The sequence below is a fragment of the Canis aureus genome, chromosome 32 (genome assembly GCF_053574225.1).
Source record: "Canis aureus isolate CA01 chromosome 32, VMU_Caureus_v.1.0, whole genome shotgun sequence".
Lineage (NCBI taxonomy): Eukaryota > Metazoa > Chordata > Mammalia > Carnivora > Canidae > Canis > Canis aureus.
This window is the reverse complement of record NC_135642.1, coordinates 29,749,874-29,768,771: the sequence shown is the minus strand read 5'-3', so window position 1 is coordinate 29,768,771 and position 18,898 is coordinate 29,749,874. Positions and strand designations below refer to the sequence as shown.

The window sequence follows — 18,898 nt, the reverse complement described above, 5'->3', positions numbered from 1 at the left end:
CTAGGTTGTGGAATAGCTCTATTTTTAATTTTTTGAGGAACCTCCATACTATTTTCCAGAATGGCTGCACCAGTTTGCATTCCCACCAGCAGTGTAAGAGGGTTCCCCTTTCTCCATCAACATATATTGTTTCCTAAATTGTTAATTTTAGCCATTCTGACTGTAGGAAGTGGTATCTCATTGTGGTTTTGATTTGTTTTTCCCTGACGCTGAGTGATATCGATAATGCTCTTAAGTTTTGTAGATAGATAATGGCTTCCTGCAGCTTTATTGTGTATTTTCTCCACCTCTGTGAATGTTCTACAATTTTCTTAATAAGAAGTTAAATAAAAGAATCAGCCACATAACTTCTGTTCTCACCTTGTACAATGCATAGACTTGTAGGCTGTCAGATACTCTGCAGGCCATTTAGTCCCTACTCTTACTTTGCTGAAAAGGAAACTAAGGACATGACGTTAAAGAACTTTCAAAGCTTCCTTGTAATAGGGCTGATGCAAGAATTCAATCACTGTAAGGGACTTATTTTTCATTGCCTTGGCTATTTCTAAGATGGTACTTTGGGTGTTACCTGGAATGTGTGAGTAAACAGTTTGTTGAGAAAGCATTCTAATCACCATTGCAACCCTGTGGTTGTACCACACAGCCTGAGGCAGTATAATGCTAAATAAATCCAGAAGTCACCATTAGCCTAAATATCCAGACAATTGAGGAAGATAGTTTTTTAATGTGGTCATGAATTTTCTTCTACTTAATTTTGGGATTTTAGATTAATTTAGTTTCTAACAGCAGAAAGTCTCTATATGATTAGCCCCTAGCAACCCCTCTCTCTGAGCACTTCTGACATGTTCCTCCTCATTCACTACAGTGCAGCTCTCCTGGCTTTTCTGACCCTCCAGTATGCCATGATTGTTCCCACCTGCCAGCCTCTTTGGACTTATTTCCTCTTCCTGGAATTCTTCTTCCATCTCTTTGCAAGTCTGAGTCCCTCTCGTTATTATCATTATTTTAAATAAATTTTATTTTTTGAAGCAGAGTTAGGTTCACAGCAAAACTGAGTGGAAGATACAGAGATTTTCCAGATACCTCCTACCTCACAAGCAGAGCATCCCCATCATCAACATCCCCCACCAGAGTTATGAATTTGTTACAATCGATTAATTTATACTGACACATCATTATGATCCAAAGACCATAGTTGACAGTAGAGTTCACTCTTGGCGTTGTATATCTTGTGGGTTTGGACAAATGTTTAATGATATGAGTAATATTAAGTGATATAATGATATCTGCTGTTAAGGTATCATACAGAGTAGCTTCACTGCCCTAAAAACCCTCTGTATTCTGCCTATTTATCCATCCTCTCTTCCCTCCAACACTTGCTCATTATTTTTTAAATCTGTGTTCATATATTACCTTCTCAAGATCTTCATGAGCAGCCTAGCCAAAATAGCAACCTCTTCTTACCCTAGTCTTTTTCTACCACTTCTGTTTTCTTTACAGCATTTGCTACCACCTAAAATTATATCAATTTGGTCACATGTTTTTTTTTCTACCTCTGTCTGTAAGATCCTCGAGTGGAATATATTGTTTATCCCTCTATCCCCCAGGTCCTAGAATGGTGCCTGGCTTATGGTAGGTCCTCAGTGAATATTTGTGGGATGTATGCATCCACTGAATTTCTTCATTGTGTCAAGAACTGTACTGGTGATACCAACATGAGTTAGGCACAGCCTCTTTTCTAAAGGAGCTTATGATTTAGAGGGGAACTTAGTCACATTTATAATATAATTTGATAAGTACAATGATTAGACATCATGCTATGAGATTCAAGTGAAGGACTATGTAACTCACACTGGCAGATTCAAAGAAACTTTCCTAGAGGAAATAATACTTGACCAAGACTTGAACAATAAGGGTGACTTATGCTGAGGAATAGATACTGTCACTCTCCTACTCTATCTCCTTGGCATTCACCATTTGAGTGCTCCCAGACCCCAGTACTTCTGATTTGTCTGAGAGCTTTCTCTTGTTCTCAAGAGAACAGGCTGAAAGTGCTGGAGAATTAAATACCTTCTAGGAGAAGCCCACTAATAGGAAAAGGTAATCAATACTCGGCTTCCTTGCCGTTTGGGGAAGTGGGTCATCCAAGGTACATTCATGATCTCTTAGAGATCCCCAGGGGGATAGAATTTCAGTTGCTCATAGTTTGGGCTCACTGTTGCATTCCTACTCTTCCCTTGTCTCACATCCCCAGTCCCCCACCTGTGCTTCCTGGGGTCATCTCTAAAATAAGTTACCTTACCTCAAATGCTTGCTTCAGGTTCTGATTCTAAGAACATCCAACTTAGGACATATGGCAAAGAAAAAAGAACCAGGGTATTCTGGGACAAAGACAGTGGCTTATATTAATGCCCAGAGCTGGAAAAGAGCCTGAAATATTTAGAGAATAATGAGAAACTACTTTGGATTGATTGTGAGGCGAGTGGCAGGGAATAGCAGGAGAGGAGGCTGAAAAATATTACACTGGCTTATTTGCCTCTTGTCTAAATTTTTCTAAAAATAGTGGTGACTGATTTGCACTCATCTACCAATAGTCCTCCCTATGTGAACAGGAAAGAAATATTTCTGTGTATACAAAATTATATATATATATATATATTTTAACATGGGCTTTTTGAAAAAAAGATTTTATTTATTTATTAGAGAGAGAGAGCGAGAGAGAGCGCGCCAGACGGAGAAGCAGGCTCCATGCAGGGAGCCTGATGTGGGACTCTATCCTGGGTCTCCAGGATCACGCCCTGGACTGAAGGCGGCGCTAAACCGCTAAGCCACTGAGGCTGCCTGGATTTTTTTTTTTTTTTTTTTTTTTTTTTATAAGTGTTGAAATCTACAGTTTTGGAATAGAGCATAAGTACCTGGTTTATGCTGGAAATTATAATCTTGTTCTCCTTCAGACTCATCTTCTCATCAAATGTACTAATTAGACACAGAGCAGTAGTACAGGTGAATCATAGTTTTGTATGTGAAGTCAAAATGAGAACAAAAAAAAAAAAAAAAAAGAGAGAACAAAAATCAGTCAATACAAAATAATTTGTACCTTGATCTGGAGTTTTCAAATAAAGACCTGAACAGTCTGTCAGGAATAAAATGGCTTGTACCTGAGTCTTCCCCTGCTGCCCAACAGATCTGATGGGAAGAAACTATCTGTGACTTCCAAAATGTTTTTGGTCCCCACATCCCTGACCTCATGCATTTTTCGAAGGGGAATCTTCAGAGAAACCCATGCTACATTTAACTTTGGGATCTCTCTTGTGGGCTTGTGTCTAACCAGACAGAGCCGATCTGAATATTTCCTGCATGCTAAGCAGACCATTGTCAGCCGCTTCCTCTAGGCTAGATTGTTATAAATGCTGTTTATGATCCTGCTATGACAACTGTGAAGGACATGGCAAAGAATTTATCACAGGATTATTCATCCACCAGCAGAATACCTAATAAGATTCTAAATGACCCAAGATGATAATAAGATCTAGCTTGTAGCAATAAGGTATTAATAAACTGCTTTTTTCAATAAGGGAGAGTCCTGGCATCATTACCCTGACATATTTGTTTTGCTTATATTTTGCGAACAAAGTAGGGCTGCTGGATTGAATAGTAAATTTATAAAAACCCCTGATGTATGAAAAATACAACCCACATGAAGTGGAACCCATAGGTTAAAGTCAAGAGCATGGTGTTTGCCTATGACATCCGAGAGCCAGACTCCCAAGCCATCGATTCTAATTGTTCCGTGCCATTTGCCTTTGTATTTAAAAATTATATAAGAATAATATATTGCCCGCTGTTGACCACAAGGCCATAATTCAAATGAAGAAATTTAGTAAAATCATAAACCAAGAAAATGCAGTGTAGATGAATAATGGATGAAGCAGGAACAGGAACACTGAATTCAAAATGAAATCTGGGATTCTGCTGCATGTTCCTGTTTTGAAAATAAAAGTAGTATTAAGTTAATTAAAAAAATGAATCCTGTTCATTGTCACTCAGCTATTCCTAGGGAAGAAAATAGCAGAGATTCAAGAACCTGTTATTAAGGAATTTTCAAATAGCAGAAGCTGGAAAAGTGAGATGTAACTCCACACTGGCCTGATTCTACCTTTCTGCTTGGACAAGGCCCAAAAAGCTGAAAATACTTTTACTTCTCATTTCCAGGAAAGTAATCTTGTTGTGCCTTGGAAGGTGTTCTCTAGTGGATTAAACTGAAATCAACAATATTCTTTGTATATTGAGTTATAATGTATATACGATAAAATAAGCAGTGTCTGAGAGTATATAGTTTGAAGAATTTGACAATTAAATTCTTGTGTAACTGTTAACTCGAAACAAGTTATATAACATTTTCATCTCCTGAGAAAGTTCCCCTGTGTTTCATACCAGTCAGCATCCTCCCCTTGTTCAGCCCTGGCAACCATTTTTCTGACCTCTTTCCCATGGGTTAGATTTGCTTATTATTGAACTTCATATAAATGGAAACATATAGAATAGTCTTTTGTGTCATTTTTCACACAACATAATGTTTCTGAGATTAATTTATGTCATGCATATAAATTCTTCATTCCTTTCTGTTGTATGAATATGTCACATTGTATTTATCCATTCTTTTGTTGATGGACATTTGGTGGTTCCCAGTTTGGGACCATTATGAATAAAACTGCTATGAACATTTATGTACCAGTCTTTTTGTTAACTCAGAATGGATCATGACCTAGATATGAAAATTAAAACTATACAACTTCTAGAAGAAAATAAATAAAATCTTCACAACCCTAGAGATAGGCAAAATTTTCCTAGATTAAATACCAAAAGCATGAACTGTAAAATAAACAACCAATAAATTGGACTTCATCTATATTTAAAACTTCTGCTCTTCATGTAAAAGCATCTTTTGTGGACCTATGTTTTCATTTATCTTAATTAATTGCCTAGGGATGGGCTAATTAGGTCATAAAGTAGATATAGGTTTTATTGTGTAAGAAGCTGCCAAATGGTTCCCCAAATTACCCATTTTGCATTCCCACCAAGAATGTGGAACAGAGTTTTAGGTGCTCTGTGCCTTTGCCAACACTCAGTATTGTACATTTTATTTTAGCCATTCTGGTGGGTTTGAAATGACAGCCAACCGGTAGTTTTCTCTATAAGCAAAAATGACCAAAAGGTAAAATGACCAAATAGGTAGATTGGCAGCTGTGATTGGATTTTTGTTTAGTTTGGAATCACAATTTGCCACATTCCCTTTTATGTGAAGGCCACACTTAAAACATTTTAAACAGGAAATTTTGATCATTGCATTTTACACTGTCAAGTCATCTTCAAATTGTCTTTTATCACATTCCTTCCATGTTTGTCTTCAACTCCAGTTCCTTTCTTTGTCCACTGATTAGTCATAACTCATGAAAAAGATTTAAAATTGTTAAGTGTTTCACCTGACTGGTCTGAAAGACACACAACAAAATGAGCTGAAGCCTGGAGGGAATTACTCAAGTTACAAAGAGTATTATTTCATGTGTAGGACAAAGATATGCAGGGATTCTAAAATTCTTTTTCTATTAAAGAATTAGATTGTGCAAAGCCTGCACTGGGGCATTGGGTTTAGATGAAAGTCTAATGGAAACTACATGGTAGACCTTCTCAACAAATTAGATTCTGGACCCTCACTAAAGTAAGAAATGGTAGAACCACTGCTTGCTACCTATAATTTATGGCATTTACTGTAAGAGAATCTCTTGACAAATAAAATAGGGACTTTGACAGCTTTTAAAACATAAATTGTGCACTTTCAATCCACCACGTGGGACATACTTACACCTGAGATAGGACCTATTGAGTTGTAACTGAAATGGCTGTCTTCTTTATTTTTAACTGAGAGCCACATGATAATGGCATTCTATTCCATTATGGGATACCCTTAGTGTTCTTTACCATGGAACTTCACATCACTGATCTTCAAAGAACTGCTTTCTTCATGATGTGCTGGAAAGGCCAGGAAACCTTCAAGTGTCTGATGGTTACATTGCCCCTTTCTGAGAAAAGTAGCTAAAGGCTATCCCATGATTATAAATTTCCCTATGTGATGTGACCTTGCAGCTCTGGCCACAGCTGATGGCCCAGAAATTGCCACCTGTCACAAAGGCTGAGCATGAGGAAAAAGATGATGATAATGATGACATTATACAATAGACATCTAATCAAACACATATCACTGTCAACTCTGTGTGTGTTCTGTAGTTTAATATTTTTGTTAAGAAAATTACCCAGAAAATAGAAAACTTTTTGGGTTGTTGTTCTCTGCCACTAGGGGGTAGCATGATTGTTATTGTCTTGAGTCCATTAAAGGTGAACTCTGTTTACAGTTTTTTTAACTTTTCCAAGTGTATTTTTTCCTCATTTAGAGTGAATAGAACTGATTTTCTGCCTAATGCAGTAATTTTATAATTTAAGAAATGATCCTGATGTCTTATAAGTGCTGCAAAAGATGTAGAGTAAGATAGAACAGTTTTTTTCAATCCGTTATTTTATGTCTTCATTAATTATTCTACTTATAATAGTTTGCTTGCTAACAAAAAGGCTAGTATCAGTAATAAATTACTAGTACACACTTTTCGTGCTTTGCATTTGCTTTTAACACTTAGCCTTCCATCCATTATAAAGAAAGAGTTAATTTTGGGTGGAGGAGAAATGCGTCACATGTGCTGAAGAACATGGCAGAAGACATGGCACTCTTACCTCAAAGACTGTGCAGTATCATTATGGAGATGAAATATATGCATGCCAACTAGACTTACCAGAATTAAAACAGTGTTTTTTAGAATTTATCAACTTCCTCTTGTAATTCAGTGAAATTTTTTCTTCAGAGGCAATGTTGTTTGATTCATGATTCATTCAATCTCATAATTGTTAGATCATCTTGGAGAATTAATTGATTCTTTTATATCTTGTAAATTAATTATAAATTCTTAACCCTAAATAAAAATTTTCCCCTTAACTTATTTTTTGTGATATTAGTACTTTTAAACTTTCTTTGAGTTAATATTAGATGGCTTATCTTTTTCCTCCTTTAAAAAATTATTTATTTGAGAGTAGAGAGAGCAAGAAAGCATGAGAGGGGGAGGAGGAAGAAGGAGAAGCAGAAGAAGAAGGAGGAAGAAGGAAGAAGGAGAAGCAGACTCCCTACTGAGCAGGAAGTCTGATTTTTTGGGGGCGGGGGCTCGATCCCAGGGCCTGAGATCATGACCTGAGGCAAAGGCAGACACCCAATTGACTGAGCCACCCAGGTGCCCCTCTTTTTCCTCATTTCTTACCTTTCAACTTTTATGTGTTATATTTCATGCATGTATCTTTCAAACAGCATATAACTGAATTATTAAAAATTTTAAGAATATTTCACTTTAGTTGGCCAATTTAACCCTTTTAAATTTCACGATTTATGTCACTATTTCTTTGGATTTTTTGCCCCACAGTCTTGTTTGGTTGTTTCAGCATACCCTGCCTTTTCTTGGTTTAGTTTTTCTCCTTTGCTGGCTTCCCTTGAATAGACTGAATTTTCTTTATTCCTTTTCTTCTCTTTTTTCCTTTTCTTCTATTTTCTTCTATTTTTTTTTTTTTTTTTAGTGGTTATCATTAGTTTTTTACCATGCATGCTTAAAGCCAAAATGTAATATTTTTTCACTTTTCCTAAATTATACGAGAACCTTTATACCCAAAGATCCCTCTCATCATCCATGATGTTTTCCCCACTTGGGATTTTTATTTTTCCTAGGTTAAAAACTAGTCATCTCTACTGTTGCTTTTTCAGCATGTGTTTATTTAGATTTATCTTACATTTATTAACTTCTTGCCTCACTATTGCTCTTTGCAATGGGTTCAGTTTTCTTCCTACTGTGATACGTCTTTTAGTGGCTCTTTTGGCATGGGAGATGAATAGTAAAATCTCACAATCTTCTTTTGATTAAAGAATGTCTTTATTTTGTCATGCTATTTGAACGACAATTTCACTGACCTTTTCTCCTTAAAGATATTAGTCTTCGCCTTCTGGTCTGTCTTTTGAAAAATTTTTGTTGAAATACATGTAGAAAAGCATACATATTGTGAATTTACAGCTCAATGAATCTGTGTAATCAAAACCTAGATAAAGTACAGAACACAGCCAGCACCCCAGAAGCTCTCCTGGTGTCCCCAGCCAGCCACTAGCCAGCCCCCTAATAGTTAAACACTATCTGGACTTCTACCAGCATAGGTTAGTTTTAGTTTCTGTTTTTGCTGATGAGAAAACAGCTGTCAATCTAGTCTTTATTTACTTATAGTTAATCTTTTTTTCTCATGTCTTTCAGATTTTTTTGATGACTTACAGTTTCATTACATTATATATCTCTGTGGATTTATTTCTGTTTGTACTACTTTGCTCTTAGCATGTTTCCTGGATAGAGGGAGATGTTCTTCAGAAATTCTGGAAAAATCTCATCCATTATCTTATTGAATATTTCTTCTGTCTCATTCTTTTCATCTTTCTAAAACTCTTAAGAATATATAGTGGATCTTATCGTGTCCTTTCTAACTTTGGACTTGTCTTTGATTATTTTTTATCTCAATTTTTCTATGTTGCATTCTGGATTATTTCCTGATTTATCTTTTTTTAAATTGATTCTCTTCTGTTGTACCTGATCTACTGCTAAATTTATTTGTTATGAATTGAATTGTGTCCTCCAAAAGAGATACATTGAAGTCATAACTCCCAGTACTTTAAATATAACTTTATTTTAGAAGTAGGGTCTTTACAGATATAATCAAGTTAAAAATGAAGTCATTAGAATAGATCCTAACCCAACCCGACTGATATCCGTAAGAAGGTGGCAGGGCAGGGGGGTGGGTGTTGAATTCGGACACAGACACGCTAAGCCTAGAGAGAGGGCTGTGTGACTGGAGTTAGGCTGACACAAGCCAAAGAACATAGGGGCTGCCAGAAGTTAGAAGAGGCAAGGAAGGATCCTTCCTCTTTGGGTGAAGGAGCGTGGTCCTGCCAACTCCTCAATTTCATACTTGTAGCCTCCAGAACTATGGGAGGAAACATTTCTTTTGTTCTAAGTCAAAAAATATGTGATACTCTGTTGGGCAGCCCTGGAACACTAATATGCCATTTATTTAGTCTTAAATTTCAGTGATTCTTTTTTAATTTCCAAGTAGTTCTTTTTATTATATGATATCTTGTTCTTACATCATGGCTTCTAATCTTTTGTCTTTAATGATTTTGAACATGCTTATTTTTATTTCCTGTTTCAGATTGTTCTATCATGTTAAATTCTTAGAGTGTTAATTTTTCTGTTTGTCTGCTTACTCTCTCTTTTGAAGGATCATTTTGCTTGTGATTTGTAATTTTTTTCTTTTACTTGTGAACTTACTTTCACCAAAGGGTTGTCCCTGTCTTGGGGACATCCCATGATCTTTGGGTCGTGAAAGTATTTCTGCAGAGGAGCTTTGTATTTTCTTATGATGAGTATCTCAGTGGTTTCATTGGTCTGCAGCCAATTTTTATTTTAATTTCTTCACTGAGGTTTCTTTATGGGTGGATAACATGAGTTCAGACTCTGCACCCTAGATGCCCAAACAGGCTTGGAATTTTGATTTTCCATAACTGACTTTTTTTTTTTTTCACTTGGGACTGGGAAAAGAAAGTTCCTTGACTCCTTCCTGTGCCTTCTAGGATCTTGACTTTATACAGGCTTGTCAGTTCTGCCTCCACACCATGCACAGGTCCTATTCTTCCTCTCCTGCTGCTCAGTGGGCATTTAAATTCCAACCTCCCACCATTTGGGCTTATATGTAGATCCACACCCTGCTGGGCCACCAAAGCATCAGTTCACAAATGGCAAAATGGCAGCTCTGGCTATGTGTTTCTCTTTATTTCTAGTACATAGGAATTTCTTTCATCTTTACTCTCTCACATTCTTTCAAGTTTGTTTGTTTTTTTCAGAATAGTTTTTGCTACATTTCCCTGAGTATTTCTGTGTATTTTTAAAAGAAGGAGATTGGAAGCTATGTACGTGCAGTCTTACCATTTCACCCGAATGAGAAGCTGAGACCAATGTCTGACATTGAGTGATTGTGAAGAATGAGCAGTACATACTAATATGGGTTTTAAGGAGGGAGAGATTCACTGAAGAATGGAAACAAAAATAACAAGCATTGGTGAGGATGTGGAGAAAAAGGAATCCTGTTCACTGTTGGTAGGAATGCAAACCGGTGAAGCCACTGTGGAAAACCATATTGAGGTTCCTCAAAAAAATTGAAAATGAGATTACCATATGATTCAGCAATTCTACTCTTGGATATATACCCAAGGGAAAAAAAAAACTAATTTGAAAAGATATATACACCTATGTTTACTGCTGCATTATTTACCATAGCCAAGATATAGAAGCAACCCCAGTGTCCATCAATAGATGAATGAATAAAAATGTGGTATATATACAATGGAATATTACTCAGCCATAAAAAAGAATGAAATCTTGCCATTTGCAACATTATGGATAGATCTAGAGAGTACAGTGCTGAATGAAATAAGTCAGAGAAAGACAAATATAATATGATTTTACTCATATGTGGAATTTAAAAAACAAAACAAATGAACAGTAAAAAGAGAACTAGTGGTTATCAGAGGAGGTAGGTGGGAAGAGAGGTGAAATAGATAAATAGGATTGAAAGGGGTATACTTATCATGGTGAGCATTGAGTATAAATTGTTGAATCATTATATTGTATATCTAAAATTAATATAACACTGTGTTAATCATACTTCAATTAAAAAAAAACCTACAAAAAAGAGTGGGAACAGCCAATTGCTGAAGGATACCAAGTGGAGTTCAGATAAAGGAGGGTTAAATACTTTAAAAAGTATTTTTACATGTCAATTAGAATTAGAGCTATATGTAAGGACAAAGATATGTATGTAATGTCTAGTACAGTCATAGACACACAGCATTGTTATTTTCTGCAGACTGACAACTTGACTTTTCTTCTCTCTCTTCCCCATGCCTTTTCCTTTGTAGAAACAAAACTGCTCTGTGAACTGCAGGAAGCCAAGTTTTTGCAGGAAACACCACATGGCTTCAAAACCTTACCATGCTGATTTAGTCCTCAAGGCAGTGGTTGGTTGTGAAGAAAGGAATTAGAAATATTCCTAGGGCATTTCAATCTGTAGTTAATGGAGGTAGGCTCAAGTCAGAATTTTGGTTTTTAATTTTTAATTTCATCAACTATGACTTCATTGTTATAGTCCTCATTGTCTGAAAAAGAGAGTAGAAAGCAAATCTTCTGCCCACTTTGAAATGCCCTTAACACCCACTGAATTGGAGATACCTTCCTAATCTAACTCCTGGAGGAGGTTACAAAAATTAAATGAGAAAGCAAAAGTGAACACGCCTTGAAACAAAAATGTGGTATATAAGAGAGGCAACATCACCTAGTGGTTCGGTACAGACGCCAGAGCCACACTGAGTTTGAAGCCCCAGTTCTAACACTAACTAGCTTTTTGGGAATGTTGATTGAATTATCTGTGCCTCTTTCCACGTGTCTCTCCCATATCATATATATATATATATATATATATATATATATATATGTCTGTGTGTATATATATAATTATAATTGTGTGTATATATATAATTATATATATAATATATATATAATATATATATAATATATATATTATAATATATATATATAATATATATATATAATTGGGGTTGTTATAGGGGTTAAATGAAATGTAGTAGTTACTGACATATAGTGAGTTCTCAGTAAGTATTACTTTACATCCCTGGATATCATAATCTATATAAGATCTAATCTTAGGTCCAAGGACCCAAGCAGAAATAAGATCAGTGTTTGAGAATCTTCTGGAATTACACAAAAAATTGTGTGTGTGTGTGTTGTATACATCTGCATATGCATTTGTTAAGAGGTTGGTGCATTTTTCTTGGGAGCCAGTTAATAGTTTCCATCAGATTCTTAAAGTATGCAACCTCTGGAGCACCCGGGTAACTCAGTCAGTTAAGTATCTGACTCTGACTCTTGGTTTTGGCTCAGATCATGGACTCATGGATTGTGGGATTGGGCCCCCTTTGGGGTTCCATGTTGAGTGGGGAGTCTGCTTGAAGATTCTCTCCCTTTGCCTCTTCCTCTTATTTGTGTGTGTTTAAAAAAAAAAAAGGGTATGCAACCTTCTAAAAGTTAAGCACCATTTTTGTTTGAATCTAAGGACCGTAGAACTAAATACTCTTATGCATTCCACGTAGGTTTTATGGCTCTTGTTTGGATCAATAAACATTGATTAAGAACTGGCACTGGTCCTTGGCAGTTGCTCAGCCACACAGTGTCAACACCTTACTCAGATAACTCTGTATTTAGGGAAGACCCAAATGAGAACCCAGAAAATCACTCAGATGATTTCTGCTGAAGTTTATTAATGTCACAGTTTCCTTTATGGGCAATTTCAGTGCCAAGCAAGTCAAACTTATTACTAAGATGTTCTGTGGAAGGAGTAAGATTCACTTAAAGCTTTTCTTGGAGTGCAAGATTTCACCCCTTCCCATGAAATGCCATGAGAGCCTTCTGGTCATTTTCAGTGAAAATGCAAAGTCATGAGATTGGGAAACCATGGTGAAGCACCCTAAGTTGCATAATGGAAGACTCCCCAAATTTGATGAATTCTAAGGATTGTTTTCTTCTATCCTTTGAACCTTCTCTTGCTTTGACTCAGCCAAAACAGATTTGGCAAGGCTTACAAAGGTACAAATGTCAAACTTTATTTTTTTTTAATGATGTGTATGTCATCTAAGTAGTGATGCCACCAATAGAGGATGTTGTTTCTGTTATTTTTTCCCTTCTGCTCTCAGATGCCTTTTAACATATGTAAAAATATTTATATAATGTTTCAAGTCTGCAGCATTTAGCACAGACAGGCTCTTTTTGAGTTCTCCCTTTTGGTAATATCATACTTAACTCAAAAGAAGTCATAGGCATATTGGGGGCAGATAGTAGGTACAAATCTGACAAAGAGCTAATGAGCTCTCCTGTGATTATCAGGGAGGCCAGTGACTCATTAAATCTCATTTCCTGGGCACGTCCACATAGGGAGAAGAAATGATCTGAACCAAAGGCCTGGGAACCTAATGCAGTCAGATTTATGGGCATCCGTATAAGTAGCCACATGATAATCAGTGCAAATAGTGAAATGTTTTAATGAGGCTCTCTGAAATATTTAATTGGTTGCTTTATTAAATTTTTTAATAGTTTTGTTGTTTTCTGTGAGGAATTAGCCCCACAGCAGGGAGGGTCTTGAAACAAAGTGGGGTTGTCTTTTGCTTGGATTCAATCCAAGCTGTTGTTCCCCTTCATAGTGTCTCTTTATGTGTATTAACATTATCATTGATATTCAAGGCTATACTGAAAAGAAGGTCAGGTTGGTTAGAATCCATAAAAACTCATTTTGGTTCCAAAGTATATGAGTATCTGCTTAGAATTAATCCTCTTCAGGTTCATTAGAGTGAATCATTGTTCATTCTGAAGATTATCTACTGCTAAGAAGAAAATCTTTCCAAAATAGGACAAGCCAAAATGAAGATGAAGAAGAGACTGTAATTTGTTTTTGACACTTTAACTTTGTTTTAAACGTCCATCTTCACCTTCTGGTTGTCTCCTTTATATCTTGTTCCTCACCCTTCCATCCTGGTAGCTTTTTAATCATGAATTAGTTAAATGACAAGAACTTAAGATACTGCTCTTCTCAGGACACATTTAAGTCCAAATAAATTAATTTCTGGTGGTAGAATTTTAGATGTAACAGGTTGGGTAGGACTGTGATAATTTGCGTATCTCAGATCCCACCTCTTCATCAAGACATCCTTGTGGCTCAATCATCCCATATGTATAGGTACTTAAAACTATTTTTTAGAGGAATTGCCAGTTAACTAGTGAGGGGAGACCATGGAGTGGTGTGTGGTACCTGTTGCTAAGTGACCAGTTACTGCTTGTGACTAAGACCCATGCTTTTTGCCACAGCCATGGAGAGAAGGATCACCTATAGGTATGATTTATTTTTAAAGGCCATGGGCAGGATTCCTAATGGAGCAATCATTCTAGACAGCCTTTTCATAGCAAAGAAGGGTTTGCTAGTTTAAAATGTCAAGATGATTTAGATAAATTCAGGTTCTAACTCATGTGTACATTTAAGTATCCAGTGTTTGAAACTATCCATCTTTTAAGGTCATAGATACCTAAGATAATATATTGGGGTAAACCATGGCAAAAGAAAGGTCTGGGTTATGACTTTCACATCATAAAAGATGAGTGAGTTAAGTACCATATTTTTTTGACTCAGAAAGGTACATAAAAACACTTTAAAAAAGAAAAACGCTTCAACAATCGATGGTTCATAAAATAATCTTATAGTTCATAAATATGCTTAATAGTATTTTTTTTTTTTTACAAAAGTTGTTAAATCTTGTAAGCAGTGTTTTCTTAGAATCTAGGCAATACTACTCATTCCCTGTAGGCTAGAAGGTTTTCTTCAGAACTTGTTTGCATTTTAACTTATAAAACCACCATGGCTACGTCTTATATTGTTGACTAAAGAAAGGCCAGGCAACTCTTTAAAACAAATAAAAGGTAAGGGATACCTGGGTGGCTCAGTTGGTTAAGCATCCAACTTCAGCTCAGGTCATGATCTCAGGGTCCTGGGATAGAGCCCCACATTGGAGTCAGTGGGGAGCCTGCTTCTACTGCTCCCTCTGCCCCTCCCCCTGCTTATTTTCTTTCTCTCTCTCTCTCTCTCTTTCTCTAATAATTAAATATTTTTAAAAAGATGTTCAAGTTGAAACAGATTTTATTATTTTTTAAGATTTTATTTATTTGTTCATGAGAGACACATAGAGAGAGGGGCGGGGCAGAGGGAGAAGCAGGCTCCATGCAGGGAGCCCAACGTGGGACTTGATCCTGGGTCTCCAGGATCACACCCTGGGCTGAAGGTGGCGCTAAACTGCTGAGCCACCCGGGCTGCCCAGGAAACAGATTTTAAACATGATAAATGGCTGAACTGATTCAGAACTAGAGCAAGCTGTCAAGGCCAAACTGTTGTGAGTGAGAACCTAATCCGTGGTCCTGTGGCAGACAGGAAGTTAAAAGTGTATCTGACGTTGGAGGCTAGGACAGTAAAAGAGAATGGGCAGATTCAGAGCTACACAGATTTCAGAGCAGAATCTGTAGAGAATGCTGGAAGGATAAACCTAAAATAATATATCTGGTAGATGTACTTAGAAAAAGTTAGGCGGCTATGTCCCAAATAATTAACTTAGAAGGTTATGCCCCAAATAATTAACATTGTTGAGGAGTAGGATGGTGGGGGTGGGGAAGAGACCTAAGCACTCTTACTTTTCATTTACATGTACATGTCTTCTGTTAAAATATCTTATAATGAACATGTAACTTTTTTAATTTAAGAAATTATAAAAATCACTAAAGAGAAAAAAATACATCCCAGAAATAAAAGCCGTTTGCAGCTGCTAAGATATAGGCCTACCAAATCCAAAACAATTTATTTAGACAGCTGTTGGCACCTACTCTACTTCCCATGTCCATGTATACTCTGTCTCTTGATCCTGCCCCTGGCGATATGAGGGCCTTGACCGTCTCCCTCCCAACAATGGGGCCAGGATTCCTCCTCCAGTGATTTTCCAGGCGATGTTTGAAAGAGGAAGCCTAGCTCTAGGCTGCAGAGGCTACTCAGTCAAGAACTACCTGGGGCCAGTGGCTGAGGTTCCCCTTCTCTATACCTGGAAGTGTATGTGCCTTGTTCCATGCTGATGGGAGAGGGGAAATTCAAATGTTCTGTTTTATGAAAGTGAACATTAAGTTAGTTTCTTATGCTTTAGGTCCTTTGGTCAGTACCCACTTAAAAGGAAACCTTCCTTTCCCCCAAAGGCCAGGAGCTGGGAAAACTTAAATCACTAATGCCATTGTTTTTCTGGTGCCATGAAAAAGACAAACCAAAGCTGAGGGGAAAACCTTTACCTTTTCTTCTCTCTCATGTTCATGGAACAAGAAAATGAAGTTATATGGTGGCCTATCTGTGACTGCGAGTGGAAAATGCCTCCTATAAATCTTCATTGGTGATTTAAGTAAAAAGGAAAAGGGGAGGCCATTAAAACTACCAACATCATTTCTTTCTTTTCTGGGAAGATGTTCACCCACAGCCTGTACCTTCAGAACACTTGAATTCTTGGTTTCCCAGAGTCCCTTTTTGTATTGTCACCTGTTTATTTCTAAGCATCCTTTTTACTAGAGATACTTCAACTTTGAAAACCAAGTCCTGGGAACCAGTGTGGCTATACCTATCTGGGTAGGTATACATGTTTTGAAGTGGGTACCATTCCTGAGTTAAAACTGAATCGGCAAAGAATGCATGGACTTAAACAAGGGCTCGTAATTTTGCTTGGACCTTTGCAGTAAAAATTCTTGAAAACATCATCATTCCAAAAATAGCTAGAATGGTTTGATGATGATGTTTTCATCTGGCTGACTTGCTGCCTTACTGGGGAGTTGGAGCCACATGGGCACGGGGTAAAGGGTGAATCCTAATGAAACATTACAAGTCCCAGGCAGCAACAAGCAGAATCACAGAGTTGCTCTGCTATCTGCTGCTGCTTACCTTATGTGCCTATTTTTCCCTTCAAACTTCAATGGTCTTTCTTTTTCCCAATGTCCCCCTTTGAAAGAGATTGATGTGACTAGCAATGGCGAGGGGATTAACATGAATAACAAATTATTCTTACACGTTTGAAGTTATAGGCCTATTATACTTGCCCTTTAGGGAAACACTGAGCTTTACTGAGCTATTGCTATTCTCAACAAATTTCAGTAATTATTAGTGCTTGGAGTTGGGTTGCTTGGTTTCAGATTAGTTTATACAAATCATCTCTGCCAAAAAAAAAAAAAATCATCTCTGCCTTTTGGGAGGCTTCTTCGACTACCTAATTCACAATGAAGGAGGCTGCATGGGATATAGCAATATTTCCCAACCTTAAAATTTGCAACTAAGTTTTAAATTGTCTAAATATTATTTATTTTGGGCCTCAGGCATGACCGAGAGTAAAGAGGAAAGAGAACCCAGAGTAACTATGTTTGTTCAAGAGAAGGTAGAGGAGAGAGGTGGGCTCCAAATAGGAATAGTTTGCTCTGAATAGAAACACCACTGAATGGTGGCTGGGAATTGGAGAAGAATTAGAAAGAGCAGGTTTAAATCTGATCAAGCCTAAATCAGCTATGTGACTATGACAACTATATAATCTCCTGAACTCATCCTTTGCTCATCTGTGATTAGGGTATGATACAATACTGATTTCAGGCCATTTGGAGAAGTAAATAAAATAATGAAAATTCCTCACTGTGTACATGCTTTTTTACAACCATTATTTTTAGTACTACTAATATTAGCTTGACTATCTCCTGTATCTGAAGTTCTGGTGGTAGTCATGAAAAAGAGGGCCCTCCAGTGGGCTGTGTAAAGTATCTACATGGAAAAACATGGGTCAAATCAATATAATAAATTCTATTAAACACTTACCTGTGCAACCAGATTCAAATCCAAGTACCACCAATTATTAGCTGCATGACCCTGGGAAAGTTAACACCATTTCCATGTGTCTGTAAATCAACAGTACCTGTTTCACAAGGTTGTCATGAAAATTAAATAAGGTAATTATCTGTAAAGCTTTAGAAGAGTACTCTAGAGTTATCTCAGCATAACAGGTCACTAAACCTCCTGAGAAACCTCATACCTTCCTTGGCGATAGAATGAGAACATATTCATTTCGTAGCTTTTTAGAAGATGCTACTGTTTTCTTCTAAAGAGGTGGTCATTTTAGTATTACTAGTATTTTATCATACATCAGGTGTGGGTCTATCTTCTCCTAGAGGTGCAATATTGGCATTTCCAGAATGGATGAATGGGTAGTTTGGTTTGTTTCTGGGTAGATGCTTATGTGGCATAGATACATGTGAGCTGTGTCTCTACCCTGGGCTGCTTTTCTTCCTTCAGGACAGTGACCATAGTGGACTAGATGCCTGAATTAGAACAATGTTGCAGATTTGCTATTAATAGGAAATTCAGAATTCCCAAATCCCAACTCTCCATGTCTCCTTCTGTGGGGAAAGAATAAGACTTGCTCCCCATCACCGAATGGAACCATCCTAGTAGAAATATCTGATGGAAAGGAAGTAAGTGGATAAATGGAAACATGGTGGAATCAAGACAGATTATTCAGGTAATGAAATAACACATAAAAATCCTTTCTTCAGACATTTGAAATGATTCCTTTCACTATAAGGACATTTACTGCCATACAACATTTTGATTGAGATTAACGTGGAAGGCAGCAAGGGATCTAAGACAGTTACTATAATTTATACCAGGAGGTATAGGTGCAAATTTATACAAAACTCATTTTATACAAACCTTCATGTGAAAATATGAATTTCAAGAATATTATTGTTAAAAGATAAACAATCATATTAACACTTTTAAAAGTTTAAGGAAAAATCTATTAACATCAGGCAGCATCCAGCCTAGCATATAGAAAGAAGCTCTGAGCAACTATACAAAATGAAAGATTTTTATAGGCAGAAGGGAGCTGGAATGAGGAAATAATAGTAGGCAAAAAGTGGGTTGGTTATTGCAGAATTAGTTCCTTTAGGGCCTGGCATGAGTCTGTCAGGCAGATTACATCACTAGTGCTGATCTAGGATTCCTGGCTGACTGATTTAAGATTCCAGTTCTGGAGAGCTGAAACTGT

The 18,898-nt window shown here is 36.9% G+C and overlaps 1 long non-coding RNA gene across 18 annotated transcripts in view; it reads left to right on the top strand.

Moving 5' to 3' along the window:
* LOC144303314 (uncharacterized) overlaps positions 1-18,898 on the top strand; it is a 395,489-nt gene that overhangs the window by 38,844 nt on the left and 337,747 nt on the right. For all 18 annotated transcript variants that reach the window (XR_013370380.1, XR_013370379.1, XR_013370381.1 and 15 more), the window contains one exon: positions 11,099-11,259. This is a non-coding gene — a long non-coding RNA (uncharacterized LOC144303314). The remainder of the gene's footprint in view (positions 1-11,098; positions 11,260-18,898) is intronic.